Source organism: Elephas maximus, chromosome X, assembly GCF_024166365.1.
Source record: "Elephas maximus indicus isolate mEleMax1 chromosome X, mEleMax1 primary haplotype, whole genome shotgun sequence".
Taxonomy (NCBI): Eukaryota; Metazoa; Chordata; class Mammalia; order Proboscidea; family Elephantidae; genus Elephas; species Elephas maximus.
Window position 1 is genome coordinate 179,958,658 of NC_064846.1, and position 20,276 is coordinate 179,978,933.

Consider the following 20,276-nt stretch of genomic DNA (forward strand, 5'->3'; position numbering starts at 1 on the left):
CACGAGGAAAGAGAGAATCACCATCAATTTCAACCCAAAGCTGTTTCCTATGAAGCAGAGGTCAAACATACCTCCACCTTCCAATTTTTTACCAGTTCTGACACCAGCCATCCTTCCCACAGCACTCTCTACTTCTCTGTTGGGTTGGATACCCTGTTGCAACAGCCACACAGTGGCCACACAGACAATACTCGTGACCATGGGGTTTATTAGGGAAGTAAAAGGTTACAACTCAGGATCAGGAATGACTCAGGATACAGTTGTTCCATCAGGGCAGCTTCTCAGCCATGCCCACAGGCAGACCTCTCCCTGGCCCTCAGCCTCTCGGCTCTCGGCCCCTGCCCTGCTTGGGCAAGTATTACAAAACTCTTTAGCTCTGCCAACAAGTGCCTGGGGAAACCCCACTCTGCCAGGAAGCCTCAGTCCAAAGGCGCTCAGCTCTCTCACTTCCTAGGTCAGCACACCAACTGTAGCCCCCTTGCTCTGTGGGCCATGAAGCTCACTGCACTGTGTCCCGCCAGACTCCTGATTCTGCAGCCACCACTTCTCACCATCTTGTCCCATCTCCGGTGTTACAGCTCTTTCTCTTTCTCTCTCTGTTTCTCTGTCTCCTGGGTCGAGGAGGTTCTCAGCGCAGGGACCCTGGGTTCAAAGACATGCTCCATTCCCGTTTCTTCTTTCTTGGAATCAGCTCTCTTTTTTAAGCCTAGCAGGATGATAAAACTGACCATAAATCACTTTGTAGGAGGGACAAGTCCATGGTGAGAAAAGGGTTGTAAAAGCAACTCATCACACCACACATGGGTTCACTGTGAGTTGGAACAGATTCAATGGAAGCTAACAACAACAATAACACTAACTTCAAGGTTGGAGGTTCCAACCTACTGTCTTAGTCACCCGGTGCTGATCTAACAGAAACACCACAACTCGATGACCTTAACAAACAGAGGTTTATTCTCTCGCAGTCTAAGTCTTGGAGGCTAGAAGTCTGAATTCAGGGCACCAGCTCCAGGGGAAGGCTTTCTGTCTCTGTCAGGTGTGGAGGAAGGTCCTTGTCATCAATCTGCCCCTGGTAGAGGAGCTTCTCAGTGCAAGGACTCAGGGTCCAAAGGATGCGCTCTGCTTCTGGCTCTTCTTTCTTGGTGGTAGGAGGTCTCTCTCCTCTCTGCTTGCTTCTGTCTTTAATATTTCAAAAGAGATTGACTCAAGATACAACCTAATCCTGTAGGTTGTGTCTTGCTTCCTTAATATAACTGCCTCTAGTCCTGCCTCATTAACATCACGGAGGTTAGGATTTACAACACATAGGAAAATCACATCAGACGAGAAAATGGTGGACAATCACATAATACTGGGAATCACAGCCTAGCCAAGTTGACACACATTTTTGAGGGGACACAACTCAATTCATGACAGGCACCACGGAAGAAAAGACTTGGTGGTGTGCTTCCGTAAAGATCATAGCCAAGAAAACCCTGTGGAGCACTCGTGCCCTGTAACAGGTGCAGTCTCCATGAACCGCAGTTGACTCCATGGTAACAGATTTGGTTTGGGTGTTCTCCATCATCTTTTTCTAACAGCCTGGCACTGTTTATGAAATTGAGAGCCAGCAGCAAGCCTTGTGCCCGGCCCTATGGGAAAGTGACCTCTCCCCAAGCCTTCTGTGCCCGCCCGCTTGTTTTGCTCAAGGTTTTGTGGGTACCAGCCTCTGGGAGGACAGCACCCCCAGTTCACAGAGCCCTGCGGTGAGCAAGTTGGAGGGCGGGGCGCTTCCTCTACCGGCTCACCGGTGCTTCTCAGTAAACACTGGGTCTGCCCAGGGCTGCTCAGGTTGAAGGAGCAGCTGAGGCATCACAGATCTGCTAGGGTAGGGGGCTGCCTACCCTCCAGGCAATCAAAGAAGGGCAGAGGAGACTCAGAACCGGGGAAGCCAAGACAGCCTGTGTCTCCACTGCGTCCCCAGGCCCTCGCCTCCCAGTTGCCCCTTCAGGCCCATGGAGCAGGGAGAAGTGGGGTCTCTGAGCAGGTCCTGGCAGCCCTCTGGCCCTCCAGGCTGGACGTGGCTGGAAGGTGTGAGTTTCTGCTCAAGTGTTAATACCTGGCTGAATCATTGCAGCACCGTCTCTGATGATAAAGATAACAAGATGTGCATTTAACAGAGAGGGTAGGAGATGAGGGGTGACAGTGAGAAACGGGTGAGATAAACAGTGCTAAAATGGTACCCAGAGCAACATTCTGACAGCCCGGCAGCATAAGCTTCCTGGGGCAGCTGTAACAAAGAACCACGAACCAGGTTGCTTAAGACCACAGGGGTTTAAGCTCTCACAGTTCTGGAGGTCAGAAATCTAAAATCAAGGTGTGGGCAAGGGTTACAGCATTTCTTTTGGGGGGACTACCACTCAACTCATATTTGCATATGTATGCAAAAGCTGGACAATGAATAAGGAAGACCAAAGAAGAGTTGATGCCTTTGAATTGTGAGGTTGGCGAAGAATACTGAATATACCATGGACTGCCAGAATGAAAAATCTGTCTTGGAAGAAGTACAACCAGAATACTCCTTAGAAGCAAGGACGGTGAGGCTTCTTCTCATGTACTTTGGACATGTTATCAGGAGGGACCAGTCCCTGGAGAAGGACATCATGCTTGGTAAAGTAGAGGGTCAGGGAAAGAGAGGAAGACCCTCAATGAGATGGATTGACACAGGGGCTGCAACAATGGGCTCAAGCATAACAAGGATTGTGAGGATGGGGCAGGATGGGCAGTGTTTTGTTCTGTTGTACAGAGGGTCGCTCTGAGTCAGATCTGACTGTATGGCACCTATCAACAACACTCAACACATAACAGCAAATGAGATGAAATTTATTCCCTCAGGGTTCTGAAGACTGGGAGTGAGAGATCTGGGTGTCAGGCGTGTTGATTTCTTCTGAGGTTCAGAGACAGAATCTATTCCATGCCTCTCTCCCAGCTTCTGGTGTTGGCTGGCAATTCTTGGTGTCCTGGGCTTGTAGACACGTCACTCCAGTTCCTGCCTCCATCTTCACATGGCTTTCTCCTCTGTGTGCCCCTTATAAGGGAACCTGTCATTGGATTTAGGGCCTGTTATGGATTGAATTGTGTCCCCCAATTCAATATATGTTGTAAACCCTAACCCCTATACCTGTGGTTTAACGACGATTGTAAGGATGGCACAGGACCAGGCAGTGTTTCGTTCTGTTGTACATAGGGTCACTATGAGTCGGAACCGACTCGGCGGCACCTGACAACAACAACAACACTTGTGGTTAGAATCCCATTTGGGATTACGTTTTCTTCGTTATGTTAAGGAGGCAGTATTAGTGTAGGGTGTGTCTTGAGTCAATCTCTTTCGAGATATAAAAGGAGTAGATTAAGCAAGCAGAGATGGGGAAGACAGATGCCACATGAAGACCACCAAGGAACCAGGAAACAAGCAGAAGAAACAAGGACCTTCCTCCAGAGCCAACAGAGAGAGAGAGAGAGCCTTGCCTAGAGCCAGCGACCTGAATTCTAGCCTCCTGAACTGTAAGAAAATACATTTCTGTTTGTTAAAGCCATCCACTTGTGGTATTTCTGTTATAGCAACGCTAGAAGACTTAAGACAGAGTGATCCAGGATCATCTCCTGCTAAGAGGCTCACCCTGATCACATCTACAAACACCCTTGTGATGGTGAAGGTTGTGTGTCAACTTGGCTGGGCCATGATTCTCAGGGATTTGGCAGTTATGATGTAGGTTGGCAGTTATGTAATGATGCAATCACCTCCGTGATGAGACCTGATACAGTGTAATCACCTCCATGATGAGACCAGACATAATGTAATCACCTCCATGATGAGTTATGATATAATGTAACCATCTTCATGATGAGAGCTGATGTAATCATCTTTATGATGAGATCTTACATAATGTAATCACCTCCATGATGAGATCTGCTGTGAGCAGCCAGTCATTTGAAAGGGAGTTTCCTTGGGGGTGTTGCCTGCATCCGTTGTGTGTGAACTTTCTGGCAAAGTTTGCTGGCTTTGGCTTACTTTGCATCCTCATTTGACCTCTAGTTCTTGGGACTTGAGCTAGCAGCTTACCTTCTAGCAACTTATCTTGGGTTCACCAGCCCCTGCAGCTATGTGAGTCAGGAGAAGCTTCCAGCCTGATGTCTGACTCACAGACTTGGGACTTTCCAGTCTCTATAGCCACATGAGCCATTTCCTTGATATAAATATCTCTCTCTCTATATATATATATACATCACTGATTTTGCTTCTCTAGAGAACCCAGCCTAAGGCAAGCCTTTTACCAAGTGACGTTCCATTCACAGGTTCCAGGTTCCTGGACGTGAACACATGTTGTTGGGGTCACCGTTCACCACCCTGCACCCTGCGTTATGAAATGGTATCTTCCACAAACCAACGCAGACTATCTACCAGATGGCAGGTGCAGTGTGGGCAGGGGTCACATCCACAAGTACAGCAGACAGGACTCCAACACACATTTTGGGGGGGACACAATTCCATCCATAGCAGGTCTCATCACTCCAATCTCTGCCTCCGTCTTCACCCCCTCCTTCACTGCAGGACTTCTCCTCCGATGCCTAAGGACACTTGTTGTTGGGTTCAGGGTGCATCTTAATCCAGGATGATCTCATCTTTAGATATTTCCCTTAATCACATCTAGAAAGACCTTTTTACCAAATAAGGTTCCATTCACAGGTACTCTAATATATCTCTTTGGAAGTCCCTAGAGTATCAAAACCCATTTCTGCACGTGGGTCAACATCTTCACAATTGACTACAACGGATCAGCTTTCAACCCAGAGGTTGACAGGGTACCCATTCTGGGTAGACACTCAGACAAAATAGTTGCTCTGCCACAACACCAGGGGTAAGGAGGGGGCTGGCCTGGCAGGGGGGCTACCATACATCACCTCTGTGTGCTCTTCTGACCAGTGTGAGGACACTGACCACCCAGGACAGGCGTCCATCTCCCACACTGGCTCTGTGTCTGCTCTGTCCACTGTGAGGACACCGACCACCAAGAACAGGCATCCATCTCCCACACTGGCTCTGTGTTTGCTCCTCTGTCCACTGTGAGGACACTGACCACCCAGGACAGACATCCATCTCCCACACTGACTCTGTGTCTGCTCTGTCCACTGTGAGGACACCGACCACCAAGAACAGGCATCCATCTCCCACACTGGCTCTGTGTCTGCTCCTCTGTCCAGCGTGAGGACACTGACCACCCAGGACAGACATCCATCTCCCACACTGACTCTGTGTCTGCTCTGTCCACTGTGAGGACACTGACCACCCAGGACAGGCGTCCATCTTCCACACTGACTCTGTGTTTGCTCCTCTGTCCAGCGTGAGGACACTGACCACCCAGGACAGACGTCCATCTTTCACACTGACTCTGTGTTTGCTCCTCTGTCCACTGTGAGGACACTGACCACCCAGGACAGACATCCATCTCCCACACTGACTCTGTGTCTGCTCTGTCCACTGTGAGGACACTGACCACCAAGGACAGGTGTCCATCTCCCACACTGACTCTGTGTCTGCTCCTCTGTCCAGCGTGAGGACACTGACCACCCAGGACAGACGTCCATCTCCCACACTGACTCTGTGTCTGCTCTGTCCACTGTGAGGACACTGACCACCAAGGACAGGCGTCCATCTCCCACACTGACTCTGTGTCTGCTCTGTCCACTGTGAGAACACTGACCACCCAGGACAGACATCCATCTCCCACACTGGCTCTGTGTCTGCTCCTCTGCCCACTGTGAGGACACTGACCACCCAGGACAGACGTCCATCTTCCACACTGACTCTGTGTCTGCTCTGTCCACTGTGAGGACACTGACCACCCAGGACAGACATCCATCTCCCACACTGGCTCTGTGTCTGCTCCTCTGTCCACTGTGAGGACACTGACCACCCAGGACAGACATCCATCTCCCACACTGACTCTGTGTCTGCTCTGTCCACTGTGAGGACACCGACTACCAAGGACAGGCGTCCACCTCTCACACTGACTCTGTGTCTGCTCTGTCCACTGTGAGGACACCGACCACCAAGGACAGACGTCCATCTCCCACACTGACTCTGTGTCTGCTCTGTCCACTGTGAGGACACTGACCACCAAGGACAGACGTCCATCTCCCACACTGACTCTGTGTCTGCTCCTCTGTCCACTGTGAGGACACTGACCACCCAGGACAGACATCCATCTCCCACACTGGCTCTGTGTCTGCTCCTCTGTCCACTGTGAGGACACTGACCCCCAAGGACAGGTGTCCATCTCCCACACTGACTCTGTGTCTGCTCTGTCCACTGTGAGGACACTGACCACCCAGGACAGGCATCCATCTCCCACACTGGCTCTGTGTCTGCTCCTCTGTCCACTGTGAGGACACTGACCACCCAGGACAGACATCCATCTCCCACACTGACTCTGTGTCTGCTCTGTCCGCTGTGAGGACACCGACCACCAAGGACAGGCACCCATCTCTCACACTGACTCTGTGTCTGCTCTGTCCACTGTGAGGACACTGACCCCCAAGGACAGACGTCCATCTCCCACACTGACTCTGTGTCTGCTCTGTCCACTGTGAGGACACTGACCACCAAGGACAGACGTCCATCTCCCACACTGACTCTGTGTCTGCTCTGTCCACTGTGAGGACACTGACCACCAAGGACAGACGTCCATCTCCCACACTGACTCTGTGTCTGCTCTGTCCACTGTGAGGACACTGACCACCAAGGACAGACGTCCATCTCCCACACTGACTCTGTGTCTGCTCCTCTGTCCAGCGTGAGGACACTGACCACCCAGGACAGACGTCCATCTCCCACACTGACTCTGTGTCTGCTCCTCTGTACAGCGTGAGGACACCGACCACCAAGGACAGGCGTCCATCTCCCACACTGACTCTGTGTCTGCTCTGTCCACTGTGAGGACGCTGACCACCAAGGACAGGCGTCCATCTCCCACACTGACTCTGTGTCTGCTCTGTCCACTGTGAGGACGCTGACCACCAAGGACAGGCGTCCATCTCCCACACTGACTCTGTGTCTGCTCTGTCCACTGTGAGGACACTGACCACCAAGGATAGACGTCCATCTCCCACACTGACTCTGTGCCTGCTCTGACCAGTGCGAGGACACTGACCACCCAGGACAGACATCCATCTCCCACGCTGACTCGACCAAGCTACATCAACAGGCCACCATTGTCTTGTCCCCTTGGTGGGTGTCTTTGGAGGAGCCATAGCCCATAGCCTAGGAATCTGCAAATTCACGGTCAATCTTCCAAGGGTCTCCCTGGACACATCCGGCCCCATTCCCATGGTAGCCCTCATGGCTGGCGGCACTTCTATTTCCGTCCTTCCCTTCCTCTGAGACTTGCTGGCTTTCATTACTCTGTCAGCACCAAGGCCTCAGCTCCCTTGGGGGTGCTGACACATCCTGTCCCCTTTTCCCAATCTGAGATTCAGTCCCAAATAACTCTAGCTCAGTTCCTTGCTTCTGCCCAAACTCCTGACCTCCGCATAAGCAAGTTTAATCTTCCTGGGGCCTGCAGACACCTTTGACATCCAGTGGGGGCGCTGAGTCCATTTTCCTGACACACACACACAAAACTCGATATACAGTTTCATGGGTTCATGTTGTCGTTAGGTGCCCTTGAGTCAATTCTTACTCCTAGCGACCCCATGTGACAGAGAAGAACTGCCCCATAAGGTTTTCAAGGATGTAATCTTTACAGAGGCAGATTGCCAGGTCTTTTCTTCTGCGGTACCACTGCGTGAGTGTGAACCAACGACCTCTCGGTTAGTAGTTAAGTGCAAACCATTTAATTAACCACCTGGTCGTTATGCCAGGGATGAGCCTCCTGTCTGTTTTATATCAGGGTGCCCACCCTGAAGTCAATCACACACACAAAGCAGGGATCAGCAAACTAGAGCCCATGGAGTTATCTGGCCCCCATTGCCTGTTTTTGTCAATAAAGTTTTATCAGCACACAGCCACGCCATTTCGGCAACATATTGTGTGTGGCTGCTTTTGCCACGTAACAGCAGAGAGTAGTTGTGACAGATATCGTATGGTTTGCAAAGCCTAAAATATTTACCATCTGGCCCTTTGTGAAAAAAATTTTCTGATCCCTATCAAAGAGCCACATATTCATAAAAAGGCCAAGACCTCCCCTGGCAGGTCTGGGATGACTTCGGACCATCAACAGCCTGATAATTACAGCCCAACCTTGCAAAGAGGTATGAAAACCATCTCTCCGAACACTTTCAGCCTTGGCTAGGGCTTCTTTTGGACGGTGAGACATTGGCTCGCTTACTTTGGACAAGTCGTTGTTGTTAGGTGTCATCGAGTCAGTTCCAAGCCACAGAGACCCCATGGACAATAGAGGGAAACACTGCCCAGTCCTGCGCCATCCTCACAATTGTTGCTATGTTTGAGCCCATAGTTGCAGTCACTGTGTAAATCCCCTTCCTCTTTTTCACTGACCGTCTACTTTTCCAAGCATGATGTCTTTCTCCAGAGACTGGTCCCTCCTGATAATATGCCCAAAGTACGTGAGACAAAGTCTCACCATCCTCACTTCTAAGGAGCATTCTGGCTGTACTTCTTCCAAGACAAACCTATTCGCTCTTCTGGCAGTCTATGGTGTATTCAATATTCTTCTTCGCCAATACCGTAATTGAAAGCTGCCAATTCTTCTTTGGTGTTCCAGACATGTTATCAGGAGGGACCAGTCCCTGGAGAAGGATATCTGCTTGGTAAAGCAAAAAAGAGGAAGCCCCTCAACATGATGGATTGACACGGTAGCTGGAAGCATACCTACTAGTGTGAGGATGGTGCAGGATGGGGCAACATCTCATTCTGTTATACATGAGGTTGTCCTGAGTTGGAACCAACTCAACGGCACCCAACAACAACAAGAAGAGTTGGATTTATCATTGGTTTTTCAGCTACAATATTGCTGTAATGAGTATTTTTGAACCTATGGTCTCATTGGTGCATCTTCTCTGCAGAGCTGTTCTCCTTCCATCTTCTGATTCTCTATGCTGTACCAACTCGCAAGCCTCAAAATCTTTAAAAAAAAAAAAAAAAGTGTCTTTGGTAAGGATCGCATGACTACGTCCACAGTATTTCCAGGGAGTACAAAAGGTCTCACGCATTCACCTCGGCTGGTCCTCAAGGTTACCTGTAGAAGGAATCTAGGTATTTTCGCTATCTTCACTCATCATGCTGACTTTGGGGCTCAGAAGTCCTCACCTTTGCCATGGCAGACTCAGAGTCTTCTCATCCGATTCCCATATAATGTCCCCCCCGCCCCCGTCTCCTGCGTAATAACCGTGCTGCCTCATTCCAATCAGAAGGGTTCACACTTTTTGCGTGATAGAGTCAGATCTTTTCATCCAAATTACATATCACTCCCTGGTCTCCCAAGTCTTCACTGTGCTGTGTCATTGCATCCTGGGCTTTGCAGCAAATTCTCCCTCAGGATCAAGGGAGCCAGAGCCTGGACCTGGGCTCACCCGTGGATCTTCCTAGGGCTTCAGCTCTCCCTTCCTAAAGCATCTAAAGTACAAGGTACTGTGACATTGTCTTGTTGACTTGTGAGTGTGTGTGCTGTGTGTGGGTGTGGTGTGTGTATGTGGGGGTGTGTGAGCATTGTGATACGTTATGTGGTGTGTGTGATATGTGTGGGTGTGGTGTGTGTGAGTGTGTTGTGTGTGTGATGTGTAAGCAGCACATGATGGCGTGCGTGTATGTATGTCTGTGGTGTATGTGTGTTTGTGGGGCCTGTGTGGTGTGTGCGCAATGTGTGTGGCATGTGTATATGGCGTGTGTGTGTTGTGGGGGGTGTGTGAGTATTGTGATGTGTTATGTGGTGTGTGTGATATGTGTGGGTGTGGTGTGTGTATGTGGGGTGTGTGTGAGTGTGTTGTGTGTGTGGATGTGTACGGTGTATGTGATGTGTAAGTAGCATATGATGGCGTGAGTGTATGTATGTCTGTGGTGTATGTGTGTTTGTGGGGCCCGTGTGGTGTGTGCGCAATGTGTGTAGCATGTGTATATAGCGTGTGTGTGTTGTCTGTGTGTTTGTGGTGCATGTGTGGTGTGTGTGGTGGTTGGGTGTGTACATGTGATGTGTGGGTGGAGTGTGTCATTGTGTGTGTAGTTGTGTGTGTATGTGTGTGGCTTTGTACCTGTGGTTGTGTGTATATGGTGTGTGTGTGGTGTCTGGTGTGTGTGTGAGCATGTGCGGTATATGTGGTTGTGTGTGTAGTGTGTATATATGGTGTATATGTGAGTGTGGTGTGTGTAGGGTGTGTTTGGTTGTGTGTGTGGTGTGTGTATACGGTGTGTAGTTGTGTGTGTGTAGTGTGTGTGGTGTGTGCATATGGTATGTGTGTAGTGTGGTTGTGTGTGTGTAGTGTGTGTATGTGGTGTGCGTGGTTGTGTGCGTAGTATGTGTACATGGCGTATGTGGTGTGTGTATATGGTGTGTGTAGTGTGTGTATGTAGTATGTGTGGTGTGCTTGGCTGTGTGTGTAGTGTGCATATGTGGTGTGTTGGGTTGTGCGTGTACAGTGTGCTGTGTGTGTGTAAAGTGTGTCTATGGTGCGTGTGGTGTGTGTGTGGACACCATGTACACACACCACCCACTGCATGTGTGCAGTGTGCTGTGTGTGTGTGTAAAGCGTGTCTATGGTGCGTGTGGTGTGTGTGTGGACACCATGTACACACACCACCCACTGCACAGCTGGCAGACTGAAGTCCTGTGGAACGCAGTAATCCCAGTGCAGATCAGGGTGCCCCGCAGTTTGGGTGCCTGTCACATTCCGGCCACACACCGAAAGATGCCGCAATGCGAGCAGTTTTAGAATGTAAAAGGAAGCATGTTCCGTTAGGATTTTTTATGTATTTATATAAAACAAACAAACCAGGAATCCGGTCTGTCTGGGAACGCCCTTCAGTCCTCTGTCCAGCATTGCAGGATCAGGGCGATGGTCCTCTCCGTTCCCGGCTCCAGGGGCGCCCTTTATGCAGAAAGCCTATGTGGGCACTGCGGGGTCCTCCATGTCCTTCCAGAACACCTCTCGGGGGTCACGGGCTGGGGAAGCGGCCCCGCCCGGGCAGGGCGCCAGGTGACAGTCACAGGCCCCCGCTGCGCTCCAGCGCGTCCAGCCCCTGCTGAGAGCCAGTGCACAGTCACAGGAAATTTCGCAGGGCTTCCTCTCCACCTTAGCAGGTCCCCGTGGCAGTTGCAGCTCCTTTAGGACGGTGCCGAATTTGCATCGGGACACCTCCATCCACGGGCGTGATGCCACTTTTACCACCTCCTGCGGAAGCTTAGCAGCCACTCGGACAGGACCGTTTGCCGACCCGGGGTAATCCAGAGGCAGGCGGACCGCCTGGGTCTGCACAGCTGCTCGTTCAGCGCTCCGAGGAGGAGGCAGCTGTCAGCCACGGTCCTGAGCCCATGGCCCTAGGGCTCTCGAAGAGACCACCTCCACCGCTGCTGCTACAGGTGAGCGGCCCCCTGTCCTTGTGGGTGTTGTGCGAGGTGTGCACGGGGTGAGAGTGTGGGGTGGTAGGAAGTAAGGACCAGATGCAGGCAGAACGAGAGCAAGACCTCCAGAAAGAAGGCTTTGCAGAGCCAGCTAGCAGGGACACGTCCCCTAGTCCCAGCCGAAGAACATGTTACCTTTAAATCCATGCAGGACACTGCATGTCCCAGGCGCCAACCCTAGAGGAGCAGGGGCTGAGACGGCACATCGAATGCACCTCGGGGGCACAGGGCGGCAGGGCAGCAGGCAGACCTCAGAAGTCTGGCGTTGTTGTTCTTGTGTGCCGTCAAGTCAGTTCCAAGTCACAGCAGCCCTCTGTGACAGGGCAGAACTACCCCACAGGGTTTCCTAGGCCGAATCTTTACTGGAGCTGATTGCCAGGTCTCCCTTCTGCAGAGCCGCGGGGTGATTTTCAACAGCCAAACTTTTGGTTAGCAGCCGAGTGCTTAACCGTTGTGCCACCAGGGCTCCTAGGCGCTCCTGTATTTTCCAGTCTGCCCTGGGAGGGTCTTGGAATGAGCTGAGCCTGGCAGAACAGGGTGCTGGCTGGGAGCTCCAGGGTGCAAACACGAGGCTCCTGCCCGAGCTGGGTCACGTCAGCTAAAGCAGAACAACAACACGTGTGTTTCTCTTCCTAAATTGCAGAGGGGGTTTCCTCGTGTTTGTCTGTTTATTAGACGTGTAGGATCGGCGTCAGGACTTTGGACAGGCTGAGGGTGAGGAGGGAGGTGAAGCCGGGAAGCCGGTGAATTCTGTCACTGCGGCGAAGTTGGCAGGTGTGGTTTCGATGCACGTTCTCCCCATTTAATTGGACAAGCATGGGCAACTCTGAGGATACACCTTCTTTACAGAGGTTTCCAGTTTGGAACATGGTGTTTCCGTCCCGGCATCGTCCGATGGAAACGCAGACGGGCTGCAGAGCTCTGGAGAGAGAGGGGTAACTGCTAGCTTGTTGTGCCCAAATCCTGGCGTCCTTCCCCAAGATGACCACAAGGGGCCAGAAGTCAGAACAAAGGCACGGGTGGCCACCAAGACCGTGTTTGTAAAGTGTGCCCTTGTCCTGTCTGGTGTCTTCTGCAGCATCCCTACCAGGAAGTCTAGTCACACTAACAGACAGAGTGAAAGGGGATGGACGGAAAGGCAAACTGACCCTCTCAAAGACACTGGGCAGAGCTGGGTCCACTAAGAATCCCTAAGACCCCGGCCCCCAAGACCTGAGTTCTGTGTTTTTATCTTAGGGACCAGGGGAAGACAGGACGGGTTAGTAGAAGGTTGGCCCATAAAAAAACAAAACCAAACCCACTGCTGTTGACTTGATTCCAACTCACAGCGACTCCTGTAGGACACAGTAGAATTGCCCCAAAGGGTTTCCAAGGAGAAACTGGTGGACTTGAACTTCGGAATTTTTGGTTGGCCCACGTGGGCAGGTAATGTCAACAACCACCACGAGGGGGCACCTCTGGGCAGACAGGCGACACCCCACCGCACCCGAGGAATCCCGTGGACCCTCCAACCAGACCTGAGTTCTGTTTTCATCTTAGGGTCCCGAGGAGGAAGCGATGGGCTGTTGTCGATGTTAGCTGCCGTGGACTTGACCCTGACTCATGACGACCCCAAGCGTGTCAGAGTAGAGCTGTGCTCCACAGGGTTTTCAATGGCTGAGTTTTTGGAAGGAGGTGGCCAGGCCTCTCTTCCAAGGCACCTCTGGATGGATTCAAACCTCCAGCCATTCTGTTAGCAGCTGAGTGCATTAACTCTTTGCAGCACCCAGGAACTCCAAATAGTTGTTGTTGAGTTAACCTCAACTCACGGCAACCCCATATGTGTCAGAGTAGAATGTGCTCCGCAGGGTTTTCAACGGCTCGTTGTCTGGAAGGAGATCGCCAGGCCTTTCTTCCAAGGTACCTCTAGGTGAACTCGAACCTCCAACCTTACAATTAGCAGCCGAGTGCTACCAAAACCAAAACCAAACCCATTGGCGTCGAGTCGATTCTGACTCCGAGGTACCCTATAGGACAGAGTAGAACTGCCCCATAGGGTTTCCAAGGAGCAGCTAGCTGGTGGATTCGAACTGCTGACCTTTTTGTTAGCAGCTGAAGTGTAACCGCTGGGCTGCCCAGGAACTTCTTAAGTGATGGGTTAGTAGCAGGTTAGCCCATGAGGGTGAATGACGTCAACAACTGCCATCGGGGACGCCTCTGGGTGGACAGGTGAAAGGACAGGTGAGCCCCTCAACCATCCTCCAGGGATGCCTATATGGCCCCCCACCTTTCTGTCTGGACCCTAATTGGGCATGGTTTCCAGGGCAGTAAAAGTAGATCAGAAGCCTGGGTTCCCCCCACGTCCCCTTCCTGTCCCCAGAGACATGGAGTGGGGTAGAGGTAGGGCCTGAGCACTCACCTGCCCCTTTGTGCTGCCTCCATCAGGGACTGTCCAGGGCCACGGAGAGACAACCCACGCCTGCCGGCGACCCTCCCTGTGCCCCAGAGCCGTGGAACACTGGGCACAGGTGACCCTGAAAAGCAGTGCCAAGAGGGGTCCCCTCTGGGCTCCTGGGGGTCCAGGTGGGTGGGGCTGAGCACTGGGAACAAGCAGATCCTGCAGCCGCAGCTGCATTGAAACTCCCAGACGGGTGGACAGATGGACGCAGGGCCTAGATTCTGTTAGGACAGAAGGACGGCCAGCCACTGCACATGTTTCTATCTAAGGGGGCTGAGGCCCCAACAGGCTGCTCCCCACCTTCCCATCCCCAGCCCCTCAGTCCCCACCCCACTTCTGTGCCTCCTGTTTTGCCCAGGACAGAAGTACAGGACGGTGGAGGGGTGGAGGGGTCCCTGGTGGAGCAAACAGTGAACACGCTCAGCTGCTAACCAAAAGACTGGAGGTTTCAGTCCAACCAGAGTGCCTCGGGAGAAAGGCCTGGTGATCTGTTTCCAAAGAGTCACTGACCGAAAACCTTAAGGAGCACAGCTCTACTGTGACACACATGGGAGCACCACGAGTCAGGGTTAACTGGGCAGCAACTGGTTTGGTTTGACTCAGTACATGTCAGGAGTCCCTGAGTCGTGCAAACACTGAATGTGCTCAGCTGCTGACAGAAAGATCAGTGGTTGGAGCCCATAAGAGGTGCCACAGAAGAAAGGCCTGGCAATCTCTATCTGAAAAATCAGCCACCAAAAAACCCTACGGAGGGCAGCTCTACACTGGGGTGCCATGAGTCAGTATTGGCTTGATGGCAACTGACTTAGGAATCCCTGGGTGTGGCAAAGAGTTAACAAACTCAGCTACTAACCGAAAGGTTGGAGGTTCCAGTTCACCCAGAGGCACCTGGGAAGAAAGGCCCGGCAACCTACTTCCAAAAAATCAGTCATGGAAAACCCCATGGAGTGCAGTTCTACTCTGACACACGTGTGGTCACCATGAATCGGGGTCAACTTGATGGTAAGTGGTAGAAGGGGCAGACTGGGGTGCAGAGCTCAGAGCTGGCTCCATTACACTGCACCACCTCAGGCAAGAAGTTCACACAGCCCCTGTCTCAGATTCCCCATCTGTACGATGTCCCGAGTAGAAGGGTTTGTTGGAATAGACGCTGTGAGCCAGCACTCCTGGCACACAGCTATGTATGTGGACCTGCGCCCTACGTGTGATTGTCTGATTCAAACTTAGCCACGCAGTGGTTGTCCCCATTTGACGGGGGGAAAACAGAGGCTAAAGAGTGAAGGCATTCACCCAAGCACACCGACATGGTCACAGGCTGAGCGGGGAGTTGAATCCAGGTGTTTGGCTTCTGGCGTCTCATGCTGAGACCCAGGGTTTCTCAGCCTCAGCACTGCGGGTATTTGGGGCTGAATCATTCTATGATGGGGACCTTCCTGTGCACTACAGGGTCTTGAGCAGCTTCCCTGGTCTCCACCCACCAGATGCCAGTAGCTCCCTCCACCCCAGTTGTGACAACCAAAAATATCTCCAGACATGACCAGTGTCCCCTGAGAGGGGGGCAGAATCATCCCTGGTTGAGAACCACTGCGATAGATGGATGGGTGGGTGAGTAGGTGGGTTGATAGATAGATAATATGTAGAGGATAAACTGATGATAGATTAATTGGTTGATCATAGATAAACAGACAGATGATAGATTTATGGTAGGTGGATGGATGGATGAATGGACGGATGGATGGACGGACGGACGGACAGATGGGCGGACGGATGGACGGACGGACGGATGGATGGATGGATAGAAAGATGATAGATAGATAGATGGGTGAATGGATGGATAGATAGAAAGATGATAGATGGGTGGATGTATGGATGGATGGATAGAAAGATGATAGATGGGTGGATGGGTAGATAGAAAGATGATACATGGATGAATGGATGAATAGAAAGATGATGGATGGATGGATGGATGGGTGGGTGGGTGGGTGGGTGGGTGGATGGATGGACAAATGGACAGACAGACGGATAGATGGATGGATAGATAGATGGATGGATGGATGGATAGATAGATGGACAGATGGATGGATGATATACAGGCAGACTTTCAGAACCCTCCTGCCAAAATCCAGCACCAGGCTACCCGCCTGCCTCATCCTTTTTGTGTGAACAGGAGCCCACACAGTCCCTGGCTGCATCCCTGGGCCCAGCTTTCTGTGAGCCTTGGGTGCTGGTCAACAACCACTAGGCTCTCCGGGCTGTCACATTTCACCACGCTCCTTCTAATCTAAAAACTAGCATCATCTGATCCCCTGCTCCTTGTAGCTTCCCCTGAACATTTAAAGGTGTCTGAAAGATGTTCTTTAAGGTGATTGAAAGACTTGGTGTGCAAGTGGGGTGCGTGGGTGGTCCTGTGGCGGGGGGTGGGTATATTCAGCCCCAGGAAGGTGCCTGCCTGAGGCGTTCCCACGTCTCCTGGCAGCTCAAGGGCTAGGAGCACTTTTGCAAGCTGTGCCTTGTTTGCAGTACTCAAGATGGGAACATTACACTTTAAAGATAAGGAAACTGAGGCTCAGGCAGGTTAGTGGCTTCTGAGGGACCAGCTGCTCAGCTGAGGGTCCGGTTCCATCTGGGATTCCCCAATGTCAACTGTGAGTTACCATCCCACTCCTAGAAAATATTCAGAACAGGCCAATCCAGAGAGACAGACAGCGGATTAGTGGTTGCCTAGGGCTTGAGAGTGGGGTTGAGAGTGGGGTAGTGGGCGCTGAATGCTAATGGATCAGGGTTTTCCTTCCCAAGTGGTGAGGTGTTCCCGAACTAGATAAAGGTGTTGGTTTACAACATTGGGACTGTATTAACGCCACTGAATCGTGCACTTTAAAAGGGTAAATTGTATGTTATATGAACGTGATCACATGTCTGATTTGATCTGCATGAAATGTGCAGAAGAGAGAAATCTGCAGAGACAGAAATCAGATTGGTGGTGGCCAGGGGCTGGGGCTAGGGGAAACTGGGGGCAGGTGCTATGGGCATGGGGTTTCCTTTTGGGGTGATGAGAATTTTGTACATGGAGGTGGTGACTGTGCTCAACGTCACTTTATGATGGCTAAACAGTGAAACGTGGTCCATACACGCGATGGATACTAAAACCAAAAAGAATCCAAACCTGTTGCCCCCAAATCAATTCTGACTCATAGCAACCCTATAGAACAGCGTAGAACTGTCCCATAGGGTTTCCAAGGAGCGCCTGGTGGATTTGAACTGCTGATCTTTTGATTAGCAGCCTAGCTGTTAAGCACTGCGCCACTCAGCCGTAAAAGAGGAATGAAGTCCTGATACAGGCTAGGATGTGTATGTACCTTGCAAACCATACGCTCGGTGAAATAAGTCAGGCACCAAAAAAAGGCCAAATACTGCCTGAATCCATTTATGTGAAATGTCCAGAACTGACAAATCCATGGGGACAGAAAGCGGACCAGTGGTTGCCAGGGGCTGGGGAAGGGGGAGACGGGAAAGAGTGCTAATGGGTACGGGGTCTCCTTTGGGGTGATGAGAATCTTCTGCGCCAGGCTGAGGTGGTGGTTGGCCACACAACATTGCGAATGGACTCCATGCCCCTGAACTGCGCACTTCAAAACAGTTAATTTTACAGTACGTGAATTTCAGCTCCATTTTTTAAAAACGAGAGAAAACCAGCCTTGTGATGTCCCAGCTCCAACTTCCTCATCCTGGGCCATAAACACTGTCTTGGGGGCCGTCCTGCAGCTCTAAGTCCCACCCACAGGAAACCTGGCATTTCTGAAACCCACCCACCCCCCCCCCCACAGGCTTGCCGTTATCTCCCCAGGTAGGCAGGAACTTCCTCCAGGGTGCAAGGCTTCTCTCTAAATAAACACCCCACTGCCACTTCTCAACAGCCATGCAAACGACCAGCCATGGAGGTTTTGTCTTGCGGGGCCAGGTGCACCCCTTCTCCGCAGCCTGGGACAGTGCATCCTTATATGCGGGGGCTTGTCCCTGGTTCTTGCAAACGCTCAAAGACAATCCTTGCCCATAGGGTCAGATGTCGTTGGCTTCTTAGCGGCAGTGTTTGTGATAAACCTAGTCCAGCATTGCTATGACAACAAGGGATCCCAGGAGACAGCTCATCTGGGAAATAAAGGTGAGAAGTCTCAGTTGTACACCTGGAGCACCTGCTGACTTCCCCCCACCTTCTCACCACAGCCCTGGGGTCAGAGCAGGGTCTGCACCCCATCCCTGGCTCCATGCTCCCTCAGTTGTCTGGAGCTCAGGATGGTGTGGGGGTCCTGCCCCACTCGCACCTGCCCAAGAGAAACACCCCCACGCAGGGAGCTGGGTGGCTCCAGCCCAGCTCACAAATTAGCCCAGATCCTCTTTCCCACTGAAATTGGTATTCATTTTGCTCAGAGTGTCAGACTTCTGTGGTAGGATATTTGTCCTCAGATGGGGGGGACATATACGACCCTGTGGCTCCCACTGGGTCTTCCTGGGGAGCCGGAGATGGCAACAGAGGTGGGTGTCCATGGTGGGTGAGGCAGGGGCTGGGGCTGTCCACGCCCCTCCTAGAGTTGCAGGACTTTTCCTGGGAGGATGAGGGCTCCCCCTACTCCGACCCCCAGCCCCAGCCTGGCCCTGAAGGGAATGTCCACAGCTTCGTGTGCACCAAGTACAGCCCAGCCTACAGACCACCAGGACCCTCACCTGGCTACCAGGTGCACCTCCAAACCTCCACCCCACTTTCTTGCCATTCACGCCTCTGTGGCCAGCTCAGGGTCCCCCCCACCAATGCCTGCCCCATGGCCCCTCCTCTGACTGTGCATTTGTGGGGTGTGATCTCCCCTACCCCCGACTCCATGACCCTCTCCTCCGATGTGTGCATTTGTGCAGTGCAGTCTCCCCCACCTCCCCCTCCATGCCCCCTCCTCTGTGCATTTGTGGGGTGGGGTCTCCCCACTTCCCCCTCCACGCCTCCTCCTCTGACTGTGCAGGTCTGTCATGCGTGACTTTGAGAGGGTCATCAAGAAAAGACCTTCAAACATCCATCTACATCACGAGAAGTCTAGAACCAGTGGGGAAAGTGAGAATAAAACCCAGCTCAGGGAGAGAAAGAATTGTCTAAAATTTCCAAATCCGTAGAAACAATTCCTTTGTGTGTTGTTTAAATGAATGATACCATAGAGTCAATTCTGACTCACAGCGCCCCTGTAGGACAGAGTAGAACTGCCCCATATGGGGCAGTTCCACTCTGTTCTACAGGGTCGCTGTGAGTTGGAATCGACTAGATAGCAACGGGTTTGGTTTTGTTTGTTTTCTTGGTACAAGGTTTCCAAGGAGTGGCTGGTGGATTCCAACTTGCAGCCTTTTGGTTAACAGCCAAACACTTAAGCACTGTGCAACCCGGGCCCTGTCGCTTATAAAGACATCACTAAAATGGGATTAGGAGCCCTGGTGGTGCAACGGTTAAGCACGTGGCTGCTAACCAAAGGATTGGAGGTTTGAACCCACCCCGCAGGCCCTCGGAAGAAGGACCTGATGATCTCCCGCAAAGCTTACAGCCTGGGAAACCTACGGGGGAGTTCTACTCTCTAACACAAGGGGCCGCTATGAGTTGGAATCAACGCGAAGGCACATCACAACAATACATCAAAACCAAAAAACCCACAGCCATCGAGTCATTACGACTCAGAGCGACCCCATAGGGTTTCTGGGGCTGTCAGCCTCTCCCGTAGCACACCGACACATCTTTCTCTCGCGGAGGCAAGGGTGGTTTCAGACCACCAACCTTCTGGTTGTCAATCAATCGCTTTAACCGCTGCCCCCTGTATATATCAAAACACTTGCCATTTTAACCATTTTGAAGTGTGCAACTCAGTGACATCAGTTATCTTCATCGTGTTGCACAAGCATTGCTACCAACCGTTTTCAAATGTTTTTCGTCCCCCTAAACAGAACCTCGGAGCACCTTAAGCAATAACTCGCCACTCCTACCCACCCCCCACCCAGCCCCTAGTAAGCCCTAATAAACTTTCGTCTCTATGCATTTGCCCAAAAAGAACAGAAATTTATTGTCTCAGTTCTGGGAACCAGAAGCCCAGGTTCGAGGTGTGGACAGGGCTGACAGGGCTGCGCTCCCTCCGGAGTCTCCAGAGGGGGATCCTTCCTGGTCTCTCCCAGCTGCTGGTGGCCCCAGGTGTTCCTGGGCTTGTGGC

General features: G+C 51.8%; 1 protein-coding gene across 2 annotated transcripts in view; it reads left to right on the top strand.

Annotated features, from left to right (window-relative positions):
- Positions 1-11,057: 11,057 nt before the first annotated feature.
- Positions 11,058-20,276, top strand: part of P2RY8 (P2Y receptor family member 8) — a 52,700-nt gene continuing 43,481 nt past the window's right edge. For both annotated transcript variants that reach the window (XR_007515757.1, XM_049871413.1), the window contains exon 1: positions 11,058-11,570. The gene's annotated coding sequence lies outside the window, so the exon portion shown is untranslated. The remainder of the gene's footprint in view (positions 11,571-20,276) is intronic.